The sequence below is a fragment of the Phascolarctos cinereus genome, unplaced genomic scaffold (assembly GCF_003287225.1).
Source record: "Phascolarctos cinereus isolate Bilbo 61053 unplaced genomic scaffold, phaCin_HiC Scaffold_4;HRSCAF=312, whole genome shotgun sequence".
Lineage (NCBI taxonomy): Eukaryota > Metazoa > Chordata > Mammalia > Diprotodontia > Phascolarctidae > Phascolarctos > Phascolarctos cinereus.
The window spans coordinates 674338727-674364057 of NW_027555847.1; the positions used below are offsets into that span (position 1 = coordinate 674338727).

General features: G+C 44.2%; 1 protein-coding gene across 6 annotated transcripts in view; it reads left to right on the forward strand.

Annotated features, from left to right (window-relative positions):
- Nucleotides 1-4872: 4872 nt before the first annotated feature.
- Nucleotides 4873-25331, forward strand: part of GNG7 (G protein subunit gamma 7) — a 369218-nt gene continuing 348759 nt past the window's right edge. For all 6 annotated transcript variants that reach the window (XM_021009004.2, XM_021009000.2, XM_021008999.2 and 3 more), the window contains exon 1: nucleotides 4873-5079. The gene's annotated coding sequence lies outside the window, so the exon portion shown is untranslated. The remainder of the gene's footprint in view (nucleotides 5080-25331) is intronic.

Consider the following 25331-nt stretch of genomic DNA (forward strand, 5'->3'; position numbering starts at 1 on the left):
GAAGTGATGAAGCAGGGAGAGGTTAGGACAGGCGAGTTGGGGAGGGCTTGGGGGCTGGAATGAGGGATGGGCAGGTGATCTGAGGTGAGGGCCGGGCTGGTTGCTGAGGGGGTCCCTCTTCACAGCCGCGTGCCAGGGCCACGAGCCGGCTCCCCTCACGGGGCACAGATCGAAGAGTGCGTCATCAGCCTGTTGCCCTGGCAACCATCTGCTTCCCAGGCAGGCTTGTGCAGCCAAGCTGCAGCTGGGCTGGGACTGGGGAGATGAAAGGGGAGGCAGAGACACCAAGGCTTGGGTGGGGGTTGTCATGGGCCCTACCCTCAGTGGTCCCTCTCCCCTTTAAGAAACAGAAAAGGCAGGGAACCCAGGAGTCCATGCCACCCTGCTTAGGTTGAGGGATGTCAGCCACAAAGAATTGTGAGCCAGGGCATCACTGAACCAAGGAGAGACATAGAATGGGGGGGTTTGTGGGGCTTCCCCACTACAAGGAGAGGAAAGATCTCGCTTAGCCTCTCCATCTCTGTTTCTCTGTTGTCTTTCTTTCCTCCTGCCCTCTGTCTCTCCCCAAATTGTCTTCATACCTTTGTCTTTTTGTCCATAACAAGTTCAACCGCTAGGGGTCGTAGGTACCCTAGAGGGCCAGCCAGACCAGTCACCTCCTCAGGCACCTCGGACTCCTGGGGATTGTTGACTGGCCTCAATTCACACTATTCCTGATTTCCTCCCCCTCTTCCTACTTTTCGCTTCCCTTTCTCCTTTTCTTACTCTACAATTTCCTTACTTTTCTCTTCCCATCTTCCATTCTTCCCTCCTTCCTTCCCTCCTCCTTCCCTCAATCCCTTCCCTTCACTCCTTTCCTTCCTTCCTTCCTTCTTTCCTTTCTTCCTTCCTGTCTTCTTTCCTTCCCTCCCTTCTTCCTTCCTTCCTTCTTTCCCTCTTTCCTCCCTCCTCTCCTCTCTCTTTCAATAGCTCCATCTCTCTGAATGTATTCTGTGTCATAGACTCCCTAGCACCGGAAGGGACCTCAAAACCAAGAGCCAGAAGGGCCCTGTGACCAAAGAACAGCTGTACTAAAATGGACCACAGAGGTGGCCTAATCCAAGCTGAGAGTGAAGCCTTAAGAATATTAAGCAGGTGGTAGGCTTAGTGAGTGGTTAGTGGAGGGAGTCACGGATCTGAAGTCAGAGCCATAAGGGTCATCTCCCTCACAGGGTTGTTGTGAGACCCAAGAGAGACAATGTATGGAAGGCACTTTGCAAACCTCAGAGCATCATGGAAATAGCATCTGTTAATTATGACTATTGCCTAGGCTGACCTTCCACCCTGTGCAAGTCTCCTCTACAATATCCCAGACAAGGTCGTCCCAGCCTCTGCTTTTTGAACACTTCCAGTGATGGAGAACTCACTGCCTCACCAAGGAAGCTCATTCCATTGTTGGCCAGCTCAGATTTGGAGACTGAGTTGACCATGTATCCCTGGGCCTTTCCCCCAATCCAATGAAGAGGTTGTTTCAATAGCCCAGGCCAAAGGTGTGGAGGGCCTGGACTAGTGGACATGGAGAGGAGCAGAAAGCTAGAAAGAAAGAGACCTTGATGACTGATTGCACATAGAGGGTAAGGGGGAGGGAGCTGGGAGTGATTTCCAAGCCCTCAGAGATATCCTGAACATTTCCTGGGAGGAAATTCTGGGCCTCAAGGAAGAAGAGGAAGAGGTTGAGAGGAATGGAGCTTGGGGATCTTGAAGAAGGTTTGGGCATAAACCAAGAAGCTCAAGTTGTAGTTTGAAGAATTTTAGCATCCACCTGCTGCCCCCCACCCCCTATCCCAGGCAGCTGGGCCCTGGAGCCTTGTATATACAATGGGGCTGGGGTTCAAGGTGAGGGACCTGGGGGTGGCAGCAGTTGATAGAACCTGGCCACAGATGAAAATCAGAAGTCAAATCTGGGGGATCCAGGTATTCATCCCATGGCACAGTCCCCAGAGTCCTTGCTTCTGAAGGAGACAGAATCAAGAAAGATGAAACCCAAGCCCAGTCCCTTATAACAACTCTAGGAGAGGGCAAGGCAGGCATTATTTCTGCTGTCTTTTGCCTTCTTTTGAATCTCCAGTATTTAGTACAGTGCCTGGCACACCGTAAGTGCTTAATAAATGCTTATTAACTGACTGTTAGAGGGATCAATCAGCCTAAACTGGGGAAAGGACTTAGTCAAGGTCACATAGTGAGTCAGTGGCAGAGTCAGATACCCATTCAACAAATACTGATAGCTGCTGTGTCTCAGCCCTGTACCAGGTGCCATGGGAGAGGGCCAGCTTGGACAGTGTTGTAGGGGAGCCAAAACAAGGCAGACCAGGTCTCCCAGCTGCTAGTCTGGTCCACTTTTCACTAGCTTCATAAATTCAGAAGAGAAGAGCCTGGGGTCTAGAGCTCTGGTGTGCCCCTTTGGGTGCCTGATTGAACATCTCTGCTGGAGAGGAAATACAGCTTCTAACTGAAAGCACCAAAGGAGATCTTGCAGTGAGGGCAGCTGAGATCTGGCTGGGGGGTGGGGCAGAGTATAGGGCCATGTGGGAAGGTTATGGGCAGGCAGATCACACACACACACAAACACACAGAAGCAGTCTCATGTTCAATGAAACTCCACTATGGGAATAGCATGAGGCCTCGTATCTGGTGGCCTCACGATCATAAATCTAGAAAAGGAAGAGACCTCTGAAATTCAACCTTGTCATTAGCATTTTTATCTCATAAAATGAAACAACAGGGGCAGCTATGTGACACAGTGGCTAGAGCACAGCCTCAGGAAGACCCAAGTTCAAATCTAGCCTTGGACATTTACTAGCTGTGTGACTCTGGGCAAGTCACCTGTTTGCCTCAAAAAAAGAAAAAAAAGTGAAGTAATATTTGTAAAGTGCTTAGCACAGTGCCTGGCATGTAGTAGGTGCTGTATAATGCTCTCTGTTACAATAATAATTACTAGTTCACAGATGAGGAAAGAAACACCTAACAAGGTTGACCTGCCCGGGGTCATGGGAGTTAACTGTGAGATAATATATGTAAGTATCAAATGAGATATCTGTAAAGTGCACATTATTAAATGTCCGAGGCAGAATTTTAACCCAGTTCTTCTGACTCTTGAGCCAGTATTCCTCCAATGTACTATGTTTTCACCATCCCTCCCCCACATACTCTTCCTTCTCCCTACCCGCCCCCCCCAACAGACAAGATTTCTAGACTTCCGGAATTAAAGAAGATTAGAGCAGGAAGGAGCTTTAGAAGTCGAAGTTTAGAGATTATCTAGCTGAACTTTCTCATTTGACAGATGAGGAAACTGAGTCTCAGAGACAGGTCATAAAGTACACGGGTGTAAAGGCAGAGCTAGGAGGGAGAAGTCCGGCCTCCCTGCCTCCCAAGCCAGGCGACTTTCCATTAGATAGAACAAGCTGCTTTTCATTCAGACATCCTAGGCAGAGAAAGCCTTTTCTGAGGAGGGGGGTACTCGAGGCTCTCAGGCTAAAGACCGTGAGCTTCGCCCCGGGTCCCTCTAGCTGCCTTCCTCCAGGGCTCTCTTTGTGAGTAGTCAGTAGGAGAAACGCGGCCCTGAATTGGAGAGAATCTCACCCAAATCTGTTCTCCTAACAGATGGCTTTCACACTCTTCCTTTCCCCCCATCCCGACCCTTGCTCTAGGGAATGGACTCTGGGCTTAGGATCTCAAAGCACTTTATAGAGTGGTGCCGTTTAATCTGCTGGAAGTCAGGGCTGGCTACCAGCGCTTAGCACCGGGGGTGCCCAGTCGGAGGGCTCATGTTCTCCCCACAGGAGCACTAGCAGCCTTTGATGGGGATGGGAAACTGACCCTCTGCTAACAGAGGAAGTGCAGAGATCTGTAGACACTAACTGAAACCCTGTGCCATCCCAGGGATTTGGAGTAAAGGGTTGAGGGTGGAAGGCGTTGCCTTTGATGTAGGACCACGGAATAAAGAACTGGAAGGTATGTGGGGGGAAGGAGACTGGAATAAGTATTAATTAAGCACCTAAGATGTGTCAAGCACTGTGCTAAGAGTTTTAACAAATATCTCATTGGATCCTCACAACAACCTTGCAAGGCAGGTAATGTTATTATCCCCATTTTACAGTTGAGGAAACCGAGGCAGACAGCCCCAGGTCCAATGCTCTATTCGCTGCACCTTAGAGTTCTAGTTCAGCTCTCTGATTTTACAGATGAAGAAAGTGGAGCGCAGAGAGGGGAAAAGATCACAGAACTGGAAAGGGCTTTAAAACATTAGAATCTGAGCCAAGATTCAAACCTAGCTCCGCTAACTCCAAATCCGATGCCCTTCTCTCTACGTCACGTTGAGGGTGCAGAGTGCCAGGTCAGCTTCTAGAAAGTGGAAGCGGACCAGAGGTAGAATTCGAACCCATGGGCCCCTAATAGTGATTCGAACTCCCCACCTGACCCCGGTGGCACTCAAACACACTGTTCTGACGTCACGAACACACCGCACACTCCCAGCCAAAGGATTCGGGACTTCACCTCTGGGCTGCTCTCTACTCTCCGCCACCTCCTCCCCATAGCCTTGGGGCCTAGCCTCTCTCGGTCAATAACGGTTCTGAATAATAATGAATTCATTTGCATAACCCTCCCCACAAGGTTTTTCCGAGCTCACTGGTTGCCGGAGGGTCCTGTCACTCACAGCACCCGCCCTCCCCTCCCCCATTAGCTCCGCCCCCCACTCCGAACGCACCCGAACCTGTTGGCAGGTCTTCGTCCCGCCCCTTCTTTCCCTTTCTCCCGCCTCCCCGAGTTTACGCGCTGTGATTGGTCGAGAGAGCCGTCCGGTCTCCTTTCCCCTCCCCCTCCCGCGGGCGAGTTGGGCTGCGCGGCAGCGGAGGTGGAAGCCTGAGGCGGCAGCGGCGGCGGCAGCGGCCTCCCCTTCGTCCTCCTTCCCTCCTTCCCTCCTCCCGCCCGCCCAGCTCGCCTCCCGGCTGCCCTTGTGCCTCACACACCCCCCTGGCCTCCTCCGTCCCGGCGCTTGCTCCGGGAGCTGAGCCGGCCCCGCCTGAGGAGCAGCAGTGGCGGGTAAGGGCGGCTCGGGGGGACGGGACGGGACGCGGCGCCCCCGGCCCCTCATACCCCCCTGCCCGGCCCGGGCCCCGGACCAGCCTCCCCGCCCCCCCGGCGGCTGCGGCCTGCCCTAGACCCCCCGCCCCGGCAACGGGGGAGGGGCTTGGGGAGGGAAGGGGAGGGACTGGGAGGAACGGGGGAAATGGGGGAGAGGTCTGGGATTGACAAGGGGAGTGGGGGAGGGGGCAGGCACAAATGGGGGAGGGGGCTGGTATTGACAGGGGCCCTGGGAGAGGGGGGTGGGAGGAATGGCGAAGGGTTTGAGAGGAAAGGGCTGTGTCTGATGGGGAGGGGGCTGTGATTGACAGGGGAGCGGGCTGAGAGGAAAGGGCTGGAGGAATGGGGCAGGGGTTAAGAAGGGGGCTCAGGTTGATGGGGTTGAGCTGCGTTTGACGGGTGAGTGGGGTTGTGGGGAAGGGGATGGGGATTGATGGGGGAGGGGGTTGAAGGGAAGAGGTTAGGATTGACAGGAATGGGGAAATGGAAGGGAAGGGGGCTGGAGCCGGGATAGATTGAGGGGAGTGGGAGCGGGGCTGGGATTGGGGAGGGGGGGTTGGGCTGGATTGGGAGGAGTGAGATTGGCTGGGGGCACGGGGGCACGGGGGAAGGGGTAGGGATTGGTTGAGGGGAATTAGGGGTATGGGTCGGGACTGGGGGAAAGGATGGGGAGAGCTATGCTGGGCTGGGGTGGGGAAGAAGGGAATTCGGGACTTGGAACTGGGGAAGAGGGAAACGGGAAGAGGTTAATGTAGTTCAAAGAACTGGATTTGGAGTTAGAGGACCTGGGTTCAAATTCCTCCTCTGTGTGCTCTTGGATAAATCACTTAACCTCTTTCTGTATTCTTTTCCTCAGTTGTAAAATGAGGGAATTGGATCGAATGGAAGATCTTTTACTGCTCAAAATCTATGATCCTGTTATCCCTCCAGAGAGAAAGTCTCCTCCTGTTCAGGAGGCAGTTAGTAAGGTTTGGGGGGGATGGGAGTGGGAAGTTGTGGAGAGAGAAGAAAGGGTAGCTTTCTGGTGGCAGTGATTTTGGGATTTGAGAGAAGAGTGAGATACCTCCTAGGAGCACTTTCTGAGGCTGGTCGGGGTCACACATTTTGGAGGGGCACACTGAGATTTGGGTTGGCATGGGGACTTAGGTAGGAGGGGAAGAGTGTACTGATAGCTGAATTTAGAACTAATTTTGGGTTTAGGAGGGTGACATTGAAGTGGGTGTTTCTGGGATGATGATCTTGAAGGATGTAGGTAGCACTTCTCCCCCCCCCCCAGTGGGTGGCTGAGATCTGAGGGGTAAGGATAAAGAGGAACGATTAATAGAGGTGAGAGTCCTTTGGGTTAGTGTCATTAGCTTGTTCGATGGGCTGCAAAGGTGGGGATCTGATGTTCAAAAATGCAATTAGCTCCTGTTGAAAAGGAGGGGGGGATCCTTTCAGGTCTTATGTCTCAGAGTCTGTTTCTGGATTCCACATATAATGGGTGGGATTTGGGGTGTCTTGGAGAATTGATTGGGAGGAGGGGAAGAGAGGGTGTTTGGATCTGCTAGGCATGTGCCCAGGAGATAAGATCTTTAAAACAGGATCTTATAAGAAAACAACTCAGAACTGTTTTTTTTTAGCATTCAATTAAAGACACCCCTCCTTGCCAGTGCTCCCCTTAAACATTTGTATCTGAGAAAGTTTAATCACTGACCATAGTTTTTAGTGAAAGGAAAACTCTTATTGCGCTTGGAAAATTTGCCAACTGTAATTTTCCTAGGTTGTGTGTAAATGCTTTAATGCTAACATTAAATCTAGGATTAGATATTCATTCATACTAAATATTTACTAACTAGATTTTAAACTGGAATTTGACTTTTCTGAAGGACCTTCGGGGACCTTCGGGTATTTGGGTAACTCTTATTTTTGTATAAAATGTTTACTTTTTAAATATTCTTGAGAGTGATGCTCCTCTTGATGAAGGCTAAAGCAACAGTAACTTTATTTTCATTGCGGTCTGATAAATACCACATTCTGGGAAGGGGTGAGGTGTGGGAGCTGTCATTTGTAGGAAAGACTACTCAATATGAATTCTCTTGGTATGTGGAACAAACTTTTCTTTTTTTTTAAGCTACATTTTATAGTAGTATAAAAATGTTTGTTGGCTTAAGGTGTTTTTAGTTTTATCGTTCACATCTGGAACCATGTGATGATGTTTCAAATTCTCTGTTTACTATGCCAGTGGTGGTATATTGAGTCTCTGTAATTCCCACATCAAACAAGTTGCTAGAACAGCCTTTCTCTGGCCTACGGCTGTAGCTTCTCACCTCTGAAGCAGAGTGGAGGCCTGGGAGTCTGCGGGTACACTCTGCCGTTTGGGGTGGTTTTCCTGTGGATTTGTTTTTGCTTTGGTTTTGTACCCTCTGCCAGGCCAGGCAGTGGTTCACGGGAGAGTTGCAAGATAGATTTTATGCAAATGTCTTTTTTTTTTTTTTTGGTCCCCCATGCTATGTCCCTTGCCTGTCATACCTTCACCAATGATGGTAATGTGGTGAGGGATTGATTGCCCAAAGTGGAACTTTGGGCTCGAGGAGGTTCGTTGTGCAGTTGCTACACATTTGAGTCCTCTCTAATGGCCAGCTTTTGAAATCTTGTCTCTTCAGTAACCTCAGGAAGTGTCCCTCAAGATAACACTTCAGTTTTACATTTTTTCAACCTTTCCCAAGTTCTCTATGTTACCCTCAGTGCTTTCTGTTGAGTCTAGAAAAGATTTTTTTTAAGACTGCAAGATGCTGAAGTCCTTATTTTTACTTCTGAGGAGACAGTCCCCTCTTCACTAAGGCTTTGAGCATCTCACTACATTTTGTTCTTTTAAGTGTTTTGGAGCATCTAGGAAAATGATGTTGAAAGTCTTTTCCATTAGCACCATGTTGAGGTTGGTTAGCCTGGGTACTCTCTCATTCCCTGGGCTCAGCTGACATGGTGGATTTGAAGTGTTGGTTATAAATGAAGTTGGATGTTGTGGGGAATTTGGTTAATAATCTTTTGGGGAGGTAAAATTTGCTCTTTTCTAAAACAAACAGATTAGTACTTGCCTACCTTCTGAAGTTCATGTTTTTGCTTTTGGAACGTTTGTCTCATAGCATCTTAATATCCAGAAATACAGAGCACTGTGAAACACTCAGCTCTAATGAAAATCAGAGCATTTGGTAGGAGTTCCAGGTGAACCAGACCCTTGTAATTTGAAGAAATAGGCTGACAGAAATCACTGCCTTTTATAACCTTTTTGAGGTGGCTGGTGAAATTTAAAAGAATCACCTCTCAGCATATCTGTGTGTCCCTCTGCCCATCCATCTATCCAGCTGTCTCCTCTCTCCTCTCCTTTCCTTTCCTCCTCTTATCTCTCTCTCTTTTTCTCCCTTCCTCCCTCCCTCCACATATATTTGTGTGTGTGTGTGTGTGTGTGTATGTGTTTATTCATCGTCTGTCTCCTGGATATATATGTTTTTCTTTGTCTTTTCACAGTAAGTAGAAATGGTATCCAGGCTTTGGGGATGTCCTGAAACCTTACCATATGCATGACCTCTGAGAATTTCTGGCACCAGTTGTTTTGTAGCCTGCAAACCCTCCTTCTCTGATGTTTACCATTTGTTAGTTCTTTTGACCTCTGTTGCCAAGGCGATGTGCTGTGTTCTCTTCCTTCTTATGAAACTCCCTAATTTAATGTACAAAATGTCAGGAGAAATTAAAGAAGGAGGTGAGCGCAGGCAAATGAAAATGAGAGTAACATTTCAGTAAAGAGTGCAGAGTCAGATGAGGCCAGGATGTAAGTTGACTTGGTACAATAACCAAGCATTATGGAGAGGTCCTATGTTTACCCCTTTCCTCCACTGATTTCCTAAAGGCTGCAAAATCATCACCTGTACGTGGTGAAATTCAAACTGTCTTTTTGGGTTGTCCTAGGGTAATGGTTGTAATACCTTCATGGGTTTGTTCATCGCCAAGACAGCTTCAGCCTCCTGACTTCTTAAAAGATGGTAGGCTATTTCTGGCAAAGTATCAGTGCTGTGGACAGCTAGGTGGCACAGTGGATAGAAAGCCAGGCCTGGAGTCAAGAATGCTCATCTTCCTGAGTTCAAATCTAGCCTTACTAGTTGTGTGACCCTGGGCAAGTCACTTAACCCTGCTTGCCTCAGGGTCTTTATCTGTAAAATGAGCTGGAGAAGGAAACGACAGGCCATTCTAGTATTTTTGCCAAGAAAACCTCAAATGGAGTCATGAAGAGTAGGACATGACTGAAAATGACTGAATCAGTCCTGTAGATGAGGGGAGGCCACAGCTAGAAGCCCAGTAACCTGGTTGATTCCAGAGGGCCTCTGTCTGCTATAGCCCCTCTCTTGCCTGTGATGTACACAGGATACTCTTCCTACTCTGATGTTTCATTTATTCAGGCATTTATTAAGTGCCAGATACTATATTAATAAGAGCTAGTGTTACAAAGAATTCGTGCTTCCAATGAGCTTACGTTCTCTTGAAGGGAAATCACGGATGCACGGGTAAGTGTAAAATATATACAAAGTAAATAGAAAGAGTCTCGAGCCTAAGGGGAAATTAGACATATCTCTTGAGGGAATGAATTGAAAATAAATGTATTAAGCCCTAATTATGTGCCACATCAATCACCAAAGCTTGAAGGGAGGAACTTTAAACCTTCCATTCCAAACACTGAAGACAACATATATAGAAAGGTAGTGGCCAGGAAGGGATATTTTGGTTTGGAAAGTTACAGGGATAATTAGGGTGAAGGAAAGAGAATAAACATTTATATAGCATCTATTATGTGCCAGGCACTGTGCTGTGTTCTACAAATATTATCTTATTTGATCCTCATAACAACCCTGAGAGGTAGATGCAGTTATTATCCCCATTTTACAGTTGAGGAAACTGAGGCAGACAACAGTTAAGTGTCTTGCCCAGGGTCATACAGCTAATAAGTGTTTGGGGCTGGATTTGAACTCAGGTTTTCCTGATTTCAGGCCCAGCACTCTATCCCCAGTGCCTCATAACTGCCTTTAGTATAGCCACAGAGGAGTAGGTTGAAATACCTTTACTAGGAGCAATGACAGAATCGGTTTGATTATAGTTTCTGAACTAGAAAGTAGGGGAGGGGAGACATGAAAGGGTTATATTTTTTAAAGCTTGGAGAAGGGCATGTTGACTGGTAAGGAGATGCCTGGAGATGGAAGTGAATCATGGCTGGATCTCGGCCTAGATGTAGTGGGTGACTGAGGTAACCACCAATCAGGACAGTAGGCCCCTCTTTTCCACAAAAATATTAGGGATCTCTCACGATAGATATTTTAACAAAGTCTTGTCAGGGGGTAAATTTTAAAAGAACTGGTAGTTTCACACCACCTTCAACCTAGTAAAGGCAGTGCTTAGTTATTTCAGTCGTGTCCTACTCTTCATGACCCCACTTGGGGTTTTCTTGGTGAAGATACTGGAGTGGTTTGCCGTTTCCTTCTCCAGCTCATTTTATAGGTGAGGAAACTCAGGCAAACAGGGTTAATGCCTTGCCCAGAGTCACACAACTAGTAAGTGTGGCCAGAGTTAAACTCAGGAAGATGAGTCTTCCTGACTAGGTTTGCCATTCTATCCATTTGGCTATCTAGCTGCCTCAGTAGAGCCAGTGGAGTGTAGTAATAAAGAGCATTTTTTGGAGTTGAAAGATCTAGGGTTGAAACTTTGCCACTTGCCATCTGTATGACTATGAGCAAGTCACTTGCCCTCTCCAGGTCTCATTTTACCCATCTTTAAAATGTGAGCACCAGAGTAGATGGTAGGGTCCTTCCAGCTCTCATAATCCATCTTACCATATTAGTATGTTTTTCTTTCTTTCTTTTTTTTTTTTTTTGGTGAGGCAGTTGGAGTTAAGTGATTTGTCCAGGGTCACACAGCTAGTAAGTGTGAAGTGTCTGAGGCCAGATTTGAACTCAGGTCCTTCTGACTCCAGGAGCCACCCAGCTGCCCCAGCATATTTTTCTTTTGCTGTGGCAGTTTGCTTTTGCAAAGTTAGGAAAAGAGACTGGCCTAAGGAACTTTGAGTGGCAATATAGAAAGGGAAAGAGTTCTTTGTTTTAATTTGGGGTTTTGTACAGGCCTGTGTGTCTAATGTTTGAGTGTGTCATTACGGGGAACAGTTCCCTGGAAACAGTGCTGTAAAGGGTACAGCAAACAGGTGGACACTTAGGGGTGTTAGTAGTGCCAGGGCTCCAGCCTGGTTCAGACCATCCTCACTGCAAGGGCAATGAGGTTGCAGCAGGGCTTTGCCAGTACTCCAGTGGAGCTCATTAACAGTGTCAATGCCATGATTGCCAAACGTTGTTTGGGGTCAGAGTTACAGTCAGTATGCCTGTATGCATTACTCTTTCCTAATTTCAATAGGAACGTGTTAAGGGAGGAGGGTCAATCTAAGAAGAAAGTGTACAAATTTGGAATTGCCTTGGAAATGGATGGATGGTCAAAGCTATTTTAGCATTCAGCCAATGATTTTTTTGTTGGATTTGCTAATGGGGGAAGTAGAAAAATACTTGTCAGAACTTTCCAAGGGAAAGAAAATAATTTATAGCTGAGTGCTTGGGATTATATCTTCATGAAATGGCCACTGAAAGATTTATAATTCAGCTAGAGGAAGGGAGAGTGGCTACTTACCCCCAATTTCTGTTGTACTTGCTGGGTGTGATGGGTAGATATGATGGAGAAGTGTGGGCTAGACAACAGTGCAGTTAGGGGGATTTGATAGTGGTTGAATGATTGGCACTAAAGAATAACCACTAGTGGATGCCTTTGTTAGCTTAGAAAGAAGTCTTTGGGTCCCTCTTGGAGTGCCCCAGGATCTGTTTGCATTTTGTACTGTACTGTTTAACACTTTAATCAGTTACTTGAATAAAATCTGTAATCAAATTGGCAGTAGATAGACGAGGAAGGAAGGAAGCAAAGTATTTATTAAGTACCTACTATGTGCCAGGTACTGTGCTAAGCCTTTACCAATATAATCTCATTTAATTATCCCTATAGCCCTGGGAGGAAGATTCTGTAAGGAAACTGAAGCAGATCTAGATTAAGGGCCTTGCCCAGAGTCACCCAGCTAGTAGGTGTCTAAGGCCAGATTTGAATTTAGGTCTTTTTGACTCCAGGTCCAGCCTTCTACCCACTATGCCTTTTGGCTGCCACTGTACAGCTATGACTGCTAACTCTGGCAAGGTCAGTCAAGACCTTGGCAGGATAGACATCTGGACCAAATATAATAGTATGAAATCTAATAGGGATAAGATGTACAGTCTTAGACGAGGGCCCAAACAATCAACTTTATACATACAAAGTAATGGAAGGTATGGCTAGTCAGGAGTTTGTTTGAAAAAGATCCAAGAGGGGGCAGCTAGGTGGCACAGTAGATAGAGCACCGGCCCTGAAGTCAGGAGGACCTGAGTTCAAATCTGGCATCAGACCAAACATTTGACACTAGCTGTGTGACCCTGGGCAAGTCACTTAACCCCAATTGCCTCACAAAAAAAAGAAAAAAAAAGAAAAAGATCCAGGGATTTCAGAGGCCTCAATACAAGGCAGCAGTGTGCAGTGACAGCCAAAGCCCCAGTTGTAATCCAAGGTTGCATTGTTGGACATAGTGTCTAGAATATGGGGGTGAATAGCAGCTCTGTCCTCTCTCCTAGTCACACATCTGAAGTACTGTGTTCAGGCCTGGACCCCACATTTTAGTAGAGACATTGATAAGCTAGAGGGTGATCAGGATGATGAATTTGAGAACATATTGAGGTTGGGGAAGAGAAGACAGTGGTGGGGCATATGATAGCTGTTTTCTGTGAAGGGCTGTCCAATGGAAGAGGGCTTAGTCCCATAGGGCACAACTGGATCACTGTTGATGAGAGACAGATTGAGACTGGATGTGAAGATAACGTTCCTAACAATTAGAGACATGCCAAATAAAACCAAGCTGTCCTGAGAAGTCGGCTCCCTCTTTCAGCAGAGGCTGACTGACTTCTTACTGGCTGTGTCATGGAGGAAGTCCCTGCTGAGGAATGGGCAGGATTAGATGGCCGTTAAAGTTCCTTTTGTCTCTGAGATTCTGTGATGAGGAAGACGGAGAAGGAGCTGGGGAAAGATTTCTGGAAAGCAGAGCTTGGTTAAGATGGAGCTCCATTCTGGCAGAGCTGGTTCCGCTGGGGATGATAGAAGTTTATTCAGATTTAGTGTGGTTTGGAGTATTTGTTCCCTTAAGCACTAATAACCAGAAAACAAGAGGGAAAAAGATTTGATTTTGGACCAACTACTATTAAGACAATTTAGTTCTGAACTTTTTCTGCTGTAGCCTCCTTGTTGTGAAGGGGTTAATAATTTGTCCACATATGTATGTTTTGTTGTAGGGTTTTTTTCAGCCTTAACTTGGCAGGCAAGTTGGTCCGTGCGCAAGAGTTGAATATTGTGACTGTTTAAGTGAAAATGAATGTTTCCTTTCCTTAGCTTGTTGGTTGAAGACAATTTTCTTTTTCAATACTTGCTGAACTTGAAAACACCTTTCTCTTTAAATTGAGAACTGACAGGCCATTAACTCCTAATGTGGGCTGGTTTTAAAATATTTGTGGCAAGGAGGGAGAAATAGAATGGAGGAATTGAGTATTAGAAAAAATTGCTCCTTACTAAGCTTATGAAATCTGTGAGAGTTTTTAAACTCAGTAAGAGTTTTCTCTGGCCTGCAGCTTGAAGAGATAGGAGGAAATGGGGAAGGGAGGGACTTTGTGTATGGGTTGGGTACTTTTTATTCTTAAAAAAAAAATCTTGTCTGCTTATGTCTCTGGGGTTAGCAACCAACTGAATGGGGACAAAAACAGGCCAAAGATGGTTAAGGAAACCAAAGCAGTGTGTGAGTCTGGGTGCAGTTTGAGAGGGAAGAACACTAGGCTGGGAAGAGTCCCTGACACTAACTTGTATGACCTTGGGCAAGGTACTCTGTGCCTCAGTTTCCTCCTCTGCAAAGGAATGACTTGATTTAGATTATCTCTGGGATTCCTTCTAGCTTCTGTCATGTGTTGATACCTTTTGAGCTCCAAAGTCTGTATTCTAATGATAGAGCTAGGAACTGGCCCTGTGATTTCACTGGTCTAGGGAACTCCCTGATAAGGAAACCACCTCTACCAATGCAGTTTGGCACTTTCTTTGCAAGTTATTTGGAGGAGCATTGACCAATTAAGTGACTTGTCTAGGGTCACTCAGCCCAGCTCTGGTGACAGCTCTCTATTCACTATGCCATATTGCCACTGGCTGTATTATCACTGTTAGTATGTTACACACAGTACATAAATATTAATAATAATAATTGCTCTAATATGTTACAGTTCACTCATGCTTACCATATGTCTTTTTATCACTTTCTGGGAAATACTAATTTTCAGTTCTTTGGAGATTATAGCGTTCTGTAATCTGTAGTGATACAACACCAATAGACATTAAAAAAGTTGAGTCTTTGTTTCAGAAGGTTTGGGTCATTAAAAGAAATTTGAATTTTCCGAAGTCAGTCCAGCCCAATCTTCTCCTTCTGTTCAAATTTGTGCCCAGTGTGTTTGACTCATTGCCTCTTTTTAGTTCTTGTATAGTGATAATGTGTCTCATCCAAGAGGCTCTGAAATGTTCCAGGGCTCATTTCACCCTGTGCTGTTGTCATCTACAAACAGGATCATCTGGAGGACCTCACCATGTCTGGCAAGTTCCTCCTTCAGTAGGCCTCTGTGCTGTGACTATCTCTGAAGAAAAAGATAGCATTGACGAACTGTATGAGTGAAGAAAAAATGGTTGTGTCAAGAGTGAGCGATGATCAGTGGACAGCCCTTGTGCCCCAGTGCTACTCCCTGGGTATCAGGAGAAGTTGAGAAGGACCCTAGCACATTGAATGGACCTCGCATAGCGAGCTTATGGCAAGAGGTACAGAATTGGCAGGCATAGATGGATTGTAGTCAGCATTGTTGAGAGAAATACCTACATTGATGAAATTAGGGAATCATTTGAGTAATAATGGTTGATGTTTATGTAGCACTTTCCAGTTTATAAAATGTTTTGTGCTTTGCAGCCATTATTTCATTCGAGCCTCACACCAGCCCTGTGAGGGATTGGTAGTTCAGATATTATTATACCCATTTTATAGTTGAAGAAACCAAACCACAGAGACGATTTGCCTAAGGTCAGATTGGCAAAACTAGGATTCGAATCCAGGAACTTTCCAGTGTATCCCAGCTGACTTGCCTTCAGTGCATTCTCTTTGGTTCCTTAGAGATATGTGCTTTTTTACTCTTTGGGTATGATTTTTTGGTAACAGGGAACTTCTCCTTTTCTTCATACAGAAGCGGATCATAATAGTAGCTACCTCCCAAAGTTGTCAGGAGGATAAAATGAAATAATTGTAATGCGTTTTGCAAATCTTAAAGCCTGTGTAAATGCTAGCTATGTAGCTATAATCAAAGCCTTCTGAATTGTCCTTGTCATTCAGAGTCAGCAGATTTCATATGTGTGGAACTGGAAAGGTTCAGAGAGATCATGAGGTAGTCTTAAACATGTTACCTAGCTAATTATGAAGGATAGAAAGGGAAATGCAGGCTAACTGTAAAGATTTGACACAAACCAACCAAGGCCAGGAAACTACCATCTTCTGAATCTGTTCCTCTCCTCCACCATCACCGCAAGGAGTAGGAGTCCCTTCTCTACAGCATGAGGTTTCCTGTTCCAGTGTATTGTTGAGAATAAATACTCCCATTTATATATGTGTATACACACACACACACACACACACACACACACACACACACACACACACACACACACACACACAGTGCTTTTAGGTTTACAAAGTGCTGTCCTTAGAATAATCTTGTAAGGAAGGGAGTATATGGGACATCCTGTTTTATAGAGGGGGAATGGAAGGCAGCTCAGAGAGATTCTGACCTGGGCATCCTTGTCACCCAGCTGGTCAGTATCAAAGACTGGAGTCAGACTCAGGTTTCCTGATGCCAGTTCCTGCACTTTTCTCACTCTTTTGATCTCTTTTTTGGCTCTGAGAATCTGTAAGAATTAAGTGTTTTGGTGTCAGACTCGAATACTATTTCTTTCCTTTTGCTGCAAGAATGAAAAAGACTTGCTGAAAAGCAGGATATACTTTAGGTAGTTGTTTGGACTTCTTGTTAATGTGAACCTTGGGTGGTGACACTAGATCAGCCACTGAAACCATCAGATTCTTTTGGAACAAAATAACAGGATTTCCTCAGTGCTCTCTTTAGGATAGAAGTGATTTCAGGGTCAACCAAACTGTCAAGGCCTGCCAAGTGAGGCTACTTACTGTGCAGAGACCTTGTCCTTAATGCTTAAAAGAAAGGGGTTCTACTTCCCTCCATTAGTCTATAGAGAACAATTTGGAATGATGAAATTTCTACTAATGTTCTTCAAAAGCCCTTTAAGTTTGTTTTGTTTGGAGATGGTTTATCATCTATTTTTAAACCTATAGAATTTTTGTGTGGGTTGTTTCTAAGCCCCACAGGGTTTCTGTCCATTCCCTTGCTCTATTGCAGCTTAATCCTTCAGGGCTTTGGAGTGTTGTTTTATTTCCTCCTGCTGCTTTCATTAAATAACTTCCTGTCTTCCTATACTCATCTTCTCCGTCTCCCCCAAAACACATCCTCTTTCTTCCCTTCCCTCCCCTCCCCCCTTTCCCCTCCCCCTCCCCTCCCCTTCCCCCTTCCCTTCTCCCTTCTCTTTTCCCTTCTCCATTCTCTCTCCCCATCCCTCTCTCTCCCCCTCCCCTTCCCCTCCCCTCCCCTCCCCTCCCTTTCTCCCTTCCCTTCTCCCTTCTCTTTTCCCTTCTCCTTTCTCTCTCCCCATCCCTCTCTCTCCCCCCTCCCCTTCCCCTCCCCTCCCCTCCCCTTCCCTTCTCCCTTCTCTTTTCCCTTCTCCTTTCTCTCTCCCCATCCCTCTCTCTCCCCTCTCCCCTTCTTCTCTCTCCTCTTCCCTTCTCCTTCTCTTTTTCCCTTCTCCATTCTCTCTCCCCATCCCTCTCTCTCCCCCCTCCCCTCCCCTCCCCTCCCCTTCCCTTCTCCCTTCTCTTTTCCCTTCTCTTTTCCCTTCTCCTTTCTCTCTCCCCATCCCTCTCTCTCCCCCCCTTCCCCCTTCCTTCTCTTTTCCCTTCTCCTTTCTCTCTCCCCATCCCTCTCTCTCCCCCCTCCCTTCCCCCCCCCCTCCCCTTCCCTTCTCCCCTCCCTTCTCTTCTCCCCTCCCCTTCTCCCTTCTCTTTTCCCTTCTCCCTTCCCTTCTCCCTTCTCTTTTCCCTCCTCCATTCTCTCTCCCCATCCCTCTCTCTCCCTCCCTTCCTCCCTCCCATTTGCTTCTGAATTGGTTTCTTTGAATAGCAAATATCTTATAGGTGCCAGTTCTTAGGTTGATTTTTCTCTTACCCACCAGTGTGTTTTGTTCATGATGTTCTCCTTACCTTTTTTTCTCCTCTCTGTCTGTCTAAATCCTACCCTTTCTTCAAAGGCCCAACTCTCTCTCCCTCTGTCTTTGTGTCTCTCTCTTTTAGCAAACATTTATTATTATTATGGAGTTGGGGGCTGGGCCTGTAGAGTCAAGCTCAGATAGAAATGAGGCCCAACTGTCTGTATGAAAGGATCCCTGCTGGCCGCACATTGACTTAGTTTTAAAATGTAGTAGTACCTGTATTTTACTATTTTTAAAAAAATCAATTTTGTTAAATGTTTCCCAATTAGATTTTAATCTGGTTCTGGCAGTACTGGGGAGAGTTGTGGGCCCCTTGGGGCCGTGTCTTACACCTCTAGAGTAGAGAGCAACTACTCTAGTCTAGCTGTGGTATAAGGTAGAGGGACTGAGTACCTCACTTCACAGGGTTATGGTAAGGCCCAGATGAGCCAGGGCATTTGTAAATGATCATTAAACCTTTGTCCACTTAAGTTTCTCACTCAAGTCTCTCTTTTACTTTTGACATACGGACAGTTATTATTGAAGTAGGAATAAAGAGTTTGAAGCAAACAACACAATACATATTTATCATAGGCAGTCTGTGTGTTGACTTCTAGTTCATCATTCAAACTAGTATTTGACTCTTGTTGGTCTCTGGGAAGTCTTTCATTTGTACGTAAGTATTATTTCTTATTAAACTAAGTCTTTTCCCTAACATATTTGTTGAATTTTACCACAATTCTTGCTGCCACAAATAGCATAAGATTATGATCTCAACCTGGAAGGAGACCTTAGAGATAATTTGGTACAACCTTGTTTCACAGATGAAGAAACTATAAGATATTTCCTCACCAAGTTGTGACTGGTCCAAAGTCACATCATTAATATGTAGAAGAGTCAGGATTTAAACCCAAGTGTTCTGAATCCAAATTCAGTTCTCTTTCCATTAGGCCACAATGCCTGCCTCTTTGTCTGACCTCCAGAAACCTTTCCTGACTATTTTAGCCTTCACTGATCTCTCACTCTTTTGAATGTCTGTTGCATTTATTACTGATAAAACACAATTTAGCACTTGACTTTTTTTTAAAGTTATAGGTCACATTTATCATTTCATTAAAAAGGAAAGCAAGCTGTACAGAATAGAAATTCACTGTTTTATATACAGTCTTTTATGTACAGTTTTCTTTAATGTTCTGATGTGCATTTGGAAGTGTTCATTTCATTTGGTATTTAGTAAATTCAGAATAAAGATTTTTTTTAATTTTTGAGAGGTTTTTTGGTATTTTTTTCCTTAATTACACATAAAAACAATTTTTAACATTAGTTTTATTTTATTTATTTTTTTAACATAAATTTATTTATTTTTAGCTTTCAGCACTCAACTCCCACAAGTTTTTGAATTCCAAATTTATACCCCATCTCCCCCCTCCTCCCACCCCAAGATGGCATACATTCTGAATATCCCTTCCCCTAGTCTGTCCTCTCTTCTATCTCTCTCCCCTTCTCTTATCCCCTTTCTCCTTCTATTTTCCTGTAGGGCAGGATAGACTTCTGTACCCCATTTCCTGTATTTCTTATTTCCCAGTAGCATGTGAAAACATTTTTTTAAACATATGTTTTTAAAACTTTAGGTTTCAAATTTTCTCTCTTCCTCCCTCCCCACCCACCCTCATTGAAAAGGCAAGCCACTCAATATAGGTTGTACATGGGCAGTTATGCAAAACACGTCCATAGTAGACATGTTGTGAAAAACTAACTCTATTCCCCTTAATCCTATCCTGCCCTCCCATTTATTCTGTTCTTTCTTTTGACCCTGTCCCTCCTCAGAAGTATTCCCTTTCCCAATCTGCCCTCCTCTCTATCATCCCCCTGCTCTCTTGTCCCCTTCTCCCCCTATTTTCCTGTAGGGCAAGACAGATTTCCATACCCAATTGAATGTGTTTGTTTAACGTTAGTTTTAAAAAAATTTTGAGTTCCAGATTCTCTCCTTCCCATCTACCCCCTCATTGAGAAGGCAGCACTCGATCTTACATTGTATTTTCTATATGGTGCTCAGTGGTGGGGAATCAATCCATTAGCAAACATTTTTTAAACTCTTAATATGTGCTAAAGAATTGAGATACAAAGAAAAGAAAAAATGTGATCCCTCTCCTCAAGGAGCTCACGTTGTAATGGGGGGAGAAGTGCCTATAACTATGTACAAACAAGATATATACAGTATAGATGGAATGTCTTCTGCCAAGCCTGCTGTAACCCTTATGTCACAGTAGAAAACTTATGACGAGTCTAGAACATGCTTTGCAGATCTTCTGTCAGAATGTACATAAATGTGACTCCAACATTGCTCCGTTGGCATTTCCAAGAATACTTTGCCTCACTCATACACTCAGCCAGATTTCCTTGCCAATTGCTTCCAATTCAACATCGTCATTCTCATCACTGAATACTTTGCTTTTAAAAGCTATGTGAAGAAACGCTGAGGAAGAAGGTGGTAAAATGAAATGGAAAATAACATTGGGTTGAAAGTCAGACTAAGTTCAACTTCCAGCTCTGTTCCTACCTATGTGACTTGGGTCACGCAGTGTTTGATCTCGAAGCGCTGATGTCTGAGACCCTTTTCATTTCTGAAGCTCATAGTCTTGTGTAAGACCAAGGAAGGTGATATAAAAGGTTTTCCAATGTAAGCTATTATTTTTCAATTAATAAAGATCTGTTTCCTTCCCTGCCACCTCCTCCTTTGTTGTCGGTCAATAAACACTTATTAAGTGCCTACTAGGTACCAGGCTCTGTGTTAAGCACTAGCTAAGCAAAAAAGGCAGAAGACAGCCCCTGCCCTCAAGGAGCTCATAATCTGATAAGGGAAAATAACAAGCAAATAAGCATGTACCAATATGTACAAACAAGCTAGATACAGAATAAATAGAATCTAATTAACAAAGGAGAGGCACTGGAATTAAGAGGTTGAGAAAGGCTTCCCGTAGAAGATGTGATTTTAAGTAGTCATTTTAATCAGGAAGCCAGGGAAGCTAGTAGGCAGAGACAGGAGAGAGCATTGCGTGCATGGTGGACGGCCAGAAAGATTGCCCGGAGCTTAGAGATGGAGTGTCTTATATGTGGAATAGCAACGAAGCCATTGTCATTGGATCAGAGTATATGGTGGGATGTGAGATGTAAAAAGAAGGGAAAGGCAGGGACGGAGGTCTAGGTAATGCAGGGCTTTGCATTGGATCCTAGAGGTAATAAGGAGCTACTGGAGTTATATAGTGGGGGTGGGGGTGGCGTGTGACTTGTTGAGACCCGTCCTTCAGAAAAATCACTTTGGTGGCTACATGGAGGATCATTGGAGTGAGGAGAAACTTCAGGCAGGCAGACACACACCTTCGGACCATTTACCGTAGTCTGGGCATGAGGGGATGAGGGTTTGCACCAGAGTGGTAGCAGTATCAGAGGAGAGAAGGGGGTGTATTGGGAGACGAAGAAAAAAGGAAAACAAAACCCTTGTAACAAATACGCGTAGTCAAGCAAAATAAACTCCCGCATTGGTCATGTCCAAGAACCGTTTCTCATTCTGCATCCTGAGTCCATCATTTCTCTACAGGCAGGTAGCGTACATCATTATCACCCTTTTGGAATTACGGTTAGTCAAACTGTTTGTCTGCAACGTTGAATAAATTTTTCTCGTTCTCTTTTCACTCTTAATTCATACAAGTCTTCCCAGATTTCTCTGGAACTATCTCTCTCATAATTTTTTACAGCATAGTAGTATTCCAGTACATTCTATGTATTCAGCCATTCCCCAATTGATAGACACCTTTTTAGTTTCCATTGTAAGCTATTATTTGTGCAGATTCATTCATGCCAAGTGATCCCCATGACATAGGTGGTTAGAGTAAGGTGGTAGTCAGTCCATGGACAGAGCCAAACAAAGTAGAATATGCCTGTATTCCACGGAATTGATTTTTGGAATTATAACACAAGGTTTCAAATTCCTAGACCTCACCAACCCTCTCTCCCCTTTCTTTCCTAAAGTGCTATATGATGGTTCTTTTCCTCAAAATCAAGGCAAAATTTTCTTTTGAGAAGTGAATTCAGTGATATATCTCAATCTAATTGCAAAATTACAGCTATCAGAAAGTCCAGATAATCCATTCTCTTAGATGTTTTATATATACATGATACCTAAAAAAAATCATGTCCCCAGGAAATTCTTGGTACATAGAAAAGTAATTAAGCAATTTTTTAAAAATCTGAGGTGGTGACCCAGATTTAGGTATATAATGATAAATGATTCCCTATAGATCTTCCTCTTTCAGTGCCAGTTAGGAGTGAGAAAAAAATCTTCTTTTATGTACTTTAGAATTCCAAAGCCTTTTTAAATTGAGAGATAATTAACAGCATACTGATAAGAAAAATAAAGCCTGAGTTTTTGAAGTATTTAGGGTGGCTCACAGAGTAGGCTCACTCTTTTTTGTATTAATTGGGTTGTTTTTTTTCTGGTGGATCACTGCCTGAATAGCCCTTAGGCTGAGGAGTCTTTGGATATTCTGGAGACTGTTTCTTCTTTTCTGCTAAAACTTTTTAATTCTGACTGAGAAATGACACAGGGGTTCTTTCTTTAAAGAACAGTAACTTAGGAGTGAGTCAGGAGCCCAAACTCTGTTGCTAACTTGCTGTGTGATCTTGGGCAAATGACTCTCTCTGGATCTCGGTTTCCTTATCTGTAAAACAAGAGTAAAAAAAAATGACCTTTTAGGGTGCTTCCAACACTTTACATTCTACAAGTCTATGCTAAATGCATTTTTAATGCCTAGGATAAATTTTTTACATGTTTTTTTATTTGTCTTTTGTAAATTTTTGGCCTGTTTTTGGATTATATGGGACCTTAGGGAAATGTAGTTCCCGCTGGTACTTTGTGAGTGTAAATCTTATACGTGAGCCAGTTTGGTCTCTGTCCTTTGACACTGTTCTCATTCTCCATGAGAGAGGAGATTGTGTGAACCAGTATTTTCTAGTTTTTAACTAGACTTAACTCAATGAGTCCCGAATTTCTTTGTGATTGAGTAACCTTTCGTTATAGAAGTGAAACTCTAGTACTTGTTTTACTGCACAGAATATAACTGTTCCTAGTTGTTATATTTTTTTTCTTGTAAGAGCATGAAAATGACTCAGTATTCCCACTTTGGCTCCTTACTTCTCTGTTTATGCAGCTCAGAGAGCCTATCAGAGAGTTATTTCTTACTTACACAGGGAGAAAGAGCATTTCGCACTTTTAAAAGAGATAAGCTCCTTGGTGTGTGTCAATTTCTAGGAACCTGCCTTGTATACCATGTGAGAAATACTCAACTGTTGAGCTTGGGAAGTAAGACTCTTGACAAATTGCAAAATATATGCAGCTGTAATTGTTCTGAAGCCATTTCACCAGATAGGAAGGTATAGTAGAATGAGCCATGCATTTGGAGTCAAAAGACCTAGTTTGAATTCTGAGTCTGACACATGTGGCCGCGTCGATGATATAGCCTCTCTGAGCCTCAGTTTACATCTATAAACTGAGGATAGTCATATTGGTACTACAAATATCACAGGGTTGTTGTGAGAAGAGTACTTTGTGAACCTCAAAGTGGCATATGACAGAAGTGATACTGTTGTTGGAGTGTATCAGAGTCCACCTAGAAAGAAAAAATAAATAGGTGAAGTGTGAGAAACAATTCATAAGCCTGGTACAGGAGCATGATAAAATAGTGATGGGAGAGTCCTCTTTTTCTTTCTCTGTCTCTGAATGTCTTTGTCTCATTGTCTGTCTTTGTCTCTGTCTTTCTCTCTTTGTCTCTCTGCCCCACTCCCTCACTCCTGCTCCCTTTCCCTCTGTCAAATGCAGAGCAGCTAGTAATTTCTTGACTCCATTAAATGACAAGTTTACACTCCAAAAGGTAGAGTAAACAATAAGGAGAAGTTATTTTCTGGATTTGATTCTCAATAACGAGGGAGACCTGGTTGTTGGGAGTGAGAATGAAAGAAGGAAACTATGTCTCCATTTCATAATTTGTGGTAAGAGAAGGAAGGAGAAGCCAGACATGCATCCTAGATTTTGGGAGATCACATTTCAGATGGTTCATATCCTTCGGAGGAAGGATAGGCAGCATGATCTGTCCTAATATTCTGCAGGACAGTAAACTTGAGGAAGTCTTAAGGATGAAATTCTGAAGACACAAAAAGAAACCATTCCAGTGAGAAGGAACAGGAATAAGAAGCTGGTGTGGATGCATAAGGAATTCACTAACCAACTTAGTTTTTTTAAAAAGATGTCTACAAGATGGAAGCAAGAATATGTAAAAGGAGATGAATATGGAAATGTGACCTACTTCTTCAAGAGTAATATAAAGAGTGCTAAAGTTCAAAATGAACTAAGGTTGGCTGGGAAAGTTAAGGAGAACAAAAAGAGTTAAAAAAAAGCTATGTTGAGGAAAAAAGTATCAAAGAAGGGAGAGGGCCACTGCTTCAGGTAAGTGGGGTGATAGCTAACCGCACCAATAAGGTAAAGGCATTCACTTCTTATTTTGTTTCTGTTTTCTCGGCTGAGGAAAATGGCCTAAGTGATATCATGGTGAGAGCAGTGGAGTCTGAGTCAGGAAGAGCTGGATTGGAGTCCTGCCCATGGCACTTCATACCTGTGATGACCCTGGCCAGATCGCCCTGTCTGTACCTCAGTCTCCTCATTTTTAGAATGGCCTCTAAGATTCTTTTCAGCTTTGAATCTCTGATCCTATGATAATTGGATTGGAAAGACGGAACAAAAACGACTGGTAGGGAGCTGATCCCATGCATACATGGGAGGTATAGTAAGAAGGCGTCCAGCTGTTTGTGCTGAGTTCAGATCACCTGGCACAGATGAGTGAAAGCTTCAGGTACTGAAAAAACAGGCAGACATCATCACTAGCCACTCTCTGTGGTCTCCTAGAGAATCGGGAAGGCACTCCAGGCCTAGAGAAGGGCAAATGTCCAAATTTTCCTCCAGAGGGAAGAGAATACAGTCTGAAAACTATAGGACAGAAAATTTAACTTCGATTCTTGGCAAAAAATGGCAAAAATTTGGAAAAGACATGGTGCTCACAGAGAGCCAGTGTGACTGTTTACTCAGAACAGGTCATGTGAGGCTGTTTCCTTGCTCAACATAGTTACTCAACTGTGTGGATCAAGGGGATGCTGTAAGTATAGATGACTTAGATTTGAGCAAGCTCTGGATAAAATCTCATGCCATTTTTGTGTGCAAGATGGAGAGATTTCAGCTAGGTGATAGTACTATTAGGTAGATTTGGAACTGGTTGAATAGTCAGACCCAAGGAACAAAGACCCAAAGACGGTTCTTTGTCAGTTTGGAAGAGAGACTCTAGTGGAATGACTCAGGGATCTGTGCTGTTAAACATTTTTTAATCAATAAATTGGATAAAGTTGTAGGTGAATGAAAGAAAAGCAGTTCTTAAGTGCTTACTATGTACTAGGCTCTGTACTGAATGCTGGGGATACAATAAAAAGCAAGACAACCCTTGCCCTCAAGGAGCTTATATCCTAACAGGGGAAAACAAAAGACAAAAGGGATTGGTGGCCAAGGAGGGGTATTTTTTTCTGGGATGTCTTCCATGGGCATGATGAGTAGAGCTATTTTATTGTCTTTTTTTCAGTTGTGTGCAACTCTTTGTGACCTC